General features: G+C 45.0%; 1 protein-coding gene across 5 annotated transcripts in view; it reads right to left on the bottom strand.

Moving 5' to 3' along the window:
• LOC135210913 (uncharacterized) overlaps positions 1–6,177 on the bottom strand; it is a 350,754-nt gene that overhangs the window by 54,925 nt on the left and 289,652 nt on the right. The gene's annotated exons all lie outside the window — the stretch shown is intronic.

Here is a 6,177-nt window from a genome sequence, read left to right on the forward strand (position 1 = left end):
CTCCACTCTCCCTCCCTTCCACCCAAGCAACCCATGGAGGGTAGCTAACTATGCACCTTTCGTAAACAGCATGCTTACGATTGACAGCTGCGGAACTCGAAGGATTGAGGACTTCGAGTTCCACCAACCAGGGTTGCAAGCCCCTTTCATAGGCTATGTCCGTCTTACGGAGTCTGCCTTGATCAGGGAGGACAAGGTCTGAAAGAGACGGTCATCCTCTCTCGGGACCAGGCACAACAGGCTTGGATCCATAACCTCGATGAATGGCAGTGTGTTAACACAAAGGTTACGGCCTTCAAGAGTCCATTCACAATTTTCACCGTGGACGCTGAAACCCCAATCCCGTTCACATCTAAAGTGGCAGAACTAACTCTGCAAGCTGCAATGAGAGATGAGCCTATGCCACAGCTCCGGGAGACGGAATCGACATCTCTGCTACTTCCTGGAACAGATGACCTATGGGTAGACCTCCCAGCCACCTTCTCAGTTGGCAAACTCAAACCTGACTGTGCCATCTCTCTCTTTAGTGAGAGACTACCCAGGCTGTCTGATGGGCTCATCCAGACGGAATTCGATGCTAGGACATGGCTTGCGAGGTCCCTCAACGCTCTAGTCATGACGGAGACAGCGGCTCTTGTCTATGCACAAGAGCCATTGTTCAAGATCATTGCTAAGGCACAATTGTTAAGTATGCAATGTGACTTATATGATTTCGTTGTGGCTAGGAGGAACTGCAGGAAGCATGTTCTAGCAGAATCAACAATCAGGCACGAACCCAACAAACTCCTGGCTTCTTCTATATGGGGGGCGGATCTCTTCCCAGCCTCAGCGGTAAACGAGGTGCAACATGAGGCTGCTAGGTTGAACCAAAGCCTGAGGGTTCGGTGGGGATTAGTCTCCAAGAGAAAATCGGAGTCTTCCACATCGAATCCCAAAGGAAAGAAAAAGCCTAAGAAGTTCCAGCCCTTCCAGGCACTGCAGCAGGAAGCTTTGGTTCAGGCAGTACCGGTTCCCCAACCCTCTACCTCTAAGAGCCAACCCCAACAGCAGTTTGTGCTGTTGACTCAGCCCCAACAGCCGCAGGCGTCAACCTCCTTTGCTGTCTCCCCAGCCTTTAACCCAACCTTTGAAAGCCAGGCATTTCAGGCCTTCAATAGGTTTGGTAGGGGCAGTAGAGCTAGAGGCGCCTTTTGTCAACGAGGCGGCGGAAGGGCTACCAACAGAGGCAGGGGTTCACGCGAAGGCCGTTCATCAGCAACCCAATGAGAACCCCCAGGTAGGATGAGGCTGTACCTCTTTCGTCATCGTTGGAGGTTCAGCAATTGGGCCCAAAGTATTGTGTCCAAAGGTTTGGGGTAGAGTTGGATCCAAGGCCCACCTCCACCCAACACCTTCTATCAAGAACCAACAGCGGAGTTGATAGAGTATTCCCGCGATCTCCTTCAAAAAGGAGCAGTGTCAAAAGTCAAACATTTAAAATTTCAAGGTCGCTTGTTCAGCGTGCCAAAGAAAGACTCAGACAAACGAAGAGTAACCTTAGACTTGTCCCGTCTAAATTTATTCATTCAATGCGACAATTTCAAGATGCTGACCATTTCACAGGTGCGGACCTTACTTCCCCATGGGGCCGTCACCACCTCTATAGATCTTACAGACGCCTACTATCATGTCCTGAGAGCAAGGCACTTCCGCCCATTCCTAGGCTTCAAGTTAGGGAACAAAGCCTACTCCTTCAAGGTACGTAATGCCATTCGGGCTCAACATAGCCCCCAGGATATTTACAAAGTTGGCGGATACGGTAGTCCAGGAACTAAGGTCTCAGGGTATTATGGTAGTAGCCTATCTTGACAATTGGCTCGTGTGGGCCTCAAGCATCAAAGATTGTCGCAAAGCAACCGCCACGGTCATCCGTTTTCTAGAATACCTAGGATTCAAGATAAACAGGACAAAGTCCCGGTTAACCCCGGCGTCCTGTTTCCAGTGGCTGGGAATTCGTTGGAATTTGAATTCGCACACACTATCAATTCCGCCGTTGAAAAGGAGAGAAATAGCCAAGGTAACCAGACAATTTCTAAAATGCAAACAGACGTCCCGGAGAAACCAAGAAAGGATCTTAGGTTCTCTCCAATTCGCTTCGGTGACGGACGTCCTTCCATCTAAATGTGTATTTACTATGGTATCTTATATTTTATGATAGTCTTAAGGTTATTTAGTCTTAATGTTACCAGCTTGTAACTTAATCTAGATTATAATGAACTAACCTTAATTGTTTTTCATTTGCCCTTTGGAGATATTTTATGTTTTTCCTTTTTCCTAAGCTTGGTATTTTCTCTGGTACTATTTCACGGAGCGACATGTACAGTCATTGTAAGTGTTACAGAACAATCACAAATGACTTGGAAAAGACATACTATAACCTTAACTCATCTCCACAGGGGGTGACATGGCTGGAAGGTAAAGCACAGACATGTAATTTGTTGCTTATCCAGATTATCCAGTTATAAATGAGTATCTATCACCTACCTGTTATTCAAAAGGTCAGTGGAAAGAGAAGAAAAGAGCCAGCCACCCTACTCCACAATCCCACAGTTTAGTTTGGATGTACTACCTCTACAAGACTTATTCTAACAGGTAGGAGGCTGCCTTTGATTTGATTTAGCATTCGCACTTTTACCACGTCATTTCTTGTATTTATTCATACTGTTCTCTGTTCTTTGTTTTTGGGAGTACATATGTACTCTCCATGTCTAGTGATTGTCAGGCAGTATTTGCTATACTTAGTTTTCATCTCTATGTCTATATTGTTGTTTCTGTGCATGGTGTGTTGGTTTTTGTCCCTTGATGCAGGACAAAGAGTGGAATAATAGAATGTGACCTGCTTGCATCCTCTTCTCAGAGTGAAGAGAATAGCGTGCAGAATAAGTGTTGTTTCTTTTTAGGTGGGATTCCATCCCAGCCCATATAGCCTCAACAATGCAGTGGGAAGTTTTTTTTCTTTTTGATAGATCACTCCTGGGGTCAGAATAGTGAATTCAGAGCTCAAGTGATGGCACGTGTTTACGTTTCCCAGCATACCTAGTGTTTGTGTGTTCTCACTCTCTCTCTTCCTGCAGTGATGGAAGAAAACAGGAAGCCTACAGTGTGTCATTGTGCAGACAAGGATAAGCCTTGTTGTAAATTCATGTTGCCAATAGATGTAAACCCCAATTTGGCTTGTATCTCATGCATGGACAGCATAGATAAATCTAGATATGCCTCAGGCTCCCCACAATGGCTGTTATTGGACAACCACCTGGTAGAATGAAACAGAGATCAGGACCCCCTGGGACCCATTATACTCTGGGAAGTGCAGCAAGCGTGGAGGAAGGGGGAGAGTCTTCCTTCCTGGAAGTTTCAGATGAGGGGAGGAGTTTTACAGACTTTGTCCTTAAGGTTCCTTAAGGTTCACAGGAAGTTGGATTCAGTGAAACCTGACAACATGACACCCAAGGATTACCCCCAGCTTCTTGTACCTGGTGCATATCTCAGACAGTCTTCCAGAGACCAAGCAAACAGTTTGCCTTCATTGGTCACCGCTGGTAACAAATACATATCATGAAGGAGTTTGGACAGCCTAATAGCAGGAGAGGAGGGGTCATTAGCCTCCAGACCAAATATAATGAAGAAGAGACAGGTCCTGGTGGGCCACCAGGTGTCCTTGGAAAAATTGGTATGCAAGGACAAGTTCTGTCTCCATTCTCTGCCATGGAGAATGCAGAAGGGGGAATGCCACTCACAGGCCTTGACGGGGATACAAGTGTGACAAGGAAGATACTGGAGGATCTGCAGTGGTGGAACCCATAAAACCATCAGCCAGGGGTACAAATAAGCTGCCTGCCCCATGAGCTGCTGGTATATGCAGACATCCCAAAAGCACCGGGGCACCCACCTGAACGGCACATGCATTTCACGGACGTGGGAAGAGGAACAATGTCAATAACACATCAAGTGGAGTGGTACACAGACCTCCTCCACCTGCTGGTGGATATACCAAGGTAACTTCCCCCATCCCACCCTGCTGAAGCAAACACAAAGGCTGGTTTCATCAGGCAAAAGCCTCCCTCCATCTTTATGGGTAGAGGCAATCCAGGTTTTTCAGGACAAGCTGCCGTGTCATTGCCAGCCCCCTCAGGCCCTCTTCCATTGGTTTGTACTAGGGAAAATGGAAGGTAGTCCTTCACTGGTTCAGTGGGAGGGATCTCCATCTCCTTAAAACGTCTTTGGAGGATGTGGCATAATTCCTTCTCTTCTGGTGTCAAGAGGAGAACCTTTCCATATCTGTAATTAATGGTTATAGGTCCGCCCTTGCCCAAGTGTTCAAAATCTAGGGGCATGGACCTTTCAGTGTCATGGGAGCTGCCAGACATCATCAGAAAGTTTGAAAAGAGTTGCTCCCCTTGGAAATTGAAATCTCCTCAGTGGAGCATCACCAAGGAAACCGCCCTATGAACTGCTCAAAAGGGCATTAGACCTGTTGGCATTGGCATAACTGCATGCCCTCTCATTCAACATTACCCACACCCATGAGTGGACATCGATTGGCTTCACCTTCCTTCCCGAGTTCAAGGTGAAAACCCACAACCCCTCCACACATGACCCAGGGTTCAATGGTTTTCTGTCCCCTCATCAAAGAACTTCATAGGGGGCAAAAAGGACAAGATGTTGCTATGCCCAGTCAGAGCCCTGAGAGCCTACCTTAAATGTACAGCCCCCCACAGACCAGCCTGTCGGAAACTTTCCCTAAGTACAGGTTGGGAGAAGCAAGAGATTTCAAGGAACACCATCTCCTTCTGGCTGAGAGATGTGATTGTGAGGGCATACTGCTTGGACTGTAGTGGAATTCCCAGTACCAACCAGAGTCAGGGCTCATAACATAAGAGGGACAGGACTGTTGGTGGCATCTAGGAAAAACCATTCAGTCAGTCAGGCCCTCTGGGATGGGGCCTATAAGGGGCAAACAACATTCAACTCTTTCTACATCAAGGACATAACACTCATGTCCTTAGATATCTTCACCTTGGGCCCAGTAGTGGGAGCTCAGCAGGTTGTATAACACAGAGCCCTATGGGAGCTCCATCTGGAGGGGAAGGCATCACCGATAACATCATGAGGGCAAGGGTGAGTATGGAACACACAGCATGCCCTTGGAATATTAAGTAGCAACACTCACATTTACCTGACAGATTGTCCTGCTGCCTTCAGATGAGGCTCCATGTATGAAAGCATACATGTTGGAACAAATACCAATTAAAAAGAAATTTGTATTTTTCATAACATATGAACCTACCCTTTCATATAGGGAAAGTTGCCCTCTTCATACTGGTCCATGTAGTTTTCATTTCTAATTCCTTCTAGGAGGATGAGCATAGTTGCATATGGGCTGACTCACACAATGGAAGAGGGTAGGTAGATCCAGGTCACACCACGTAACCCAGGTATAGCATTAGTATTTGTTTTTCAGAGATGATTCAATATCAGCCAAAGATAAGTAAGCAAGGATTACTCAACGTATGAAATCGCAGGTTTGTTTGTTAGGAAAAATACAAATTTCTTTTTAATTTGGTATATATCTCTTTTACAGCTAATTCAGAACGCATTATTATACTATACCAAAGTGAGCCTGAGTATCTAGTATATCATCTTTAAAAATTTAAAAAAACTGTGAATACATGTGTAAAATTATGTTAGGGAAAAAGGAGTCAGTAATAACATATTTCATCAGCCTTGTCTTATGGGTTATTTTAATTGCTGTTCTGTTGAAGAAACTAAACACAAGGGTAGTGGTCGAATATACTGACGGCTAAGTGGAAAATATAATACGTACAGTGATTAAAAACAGCAATAAAAATATAAATATTATAATTACTGTAGTATATAATATTACACATTCAGAATGTAATTCATTTTACAGGGATAAAAACTCTAAAGGCATTATGTATAATAAACCAAACTGTATAAACATGCCTTCTTAACTGGACTTATAAATAACACTTTCACAATCCACTGGCATAATTTGGACCAGATTTGACTGGGCACTTGAAATGACGTCTTAGTTGGCTACTGTCTTTATGCATCTTTGGGAGATCATAATAATATGGGAGTTTTTGGTGACAGACTTGAATTTTGTTCAAATTTAAG

The sequence above is a fragment of the Macrobrachium nipponense genome, chromosome 4, assembly GCF_015104395.2.
Source record: "Macrobrachium nipponense isolate FS-2020 chromosome 4, ASM1510439v2, whole genome shotgun sequence".
Taxonomy (NCBI): Eukaryota; Metazoa; Arthropoda; class Malacostraca; order Decapoda; family Palaemonidae; genus Macrobrachium; species Macrobrachium nipponense.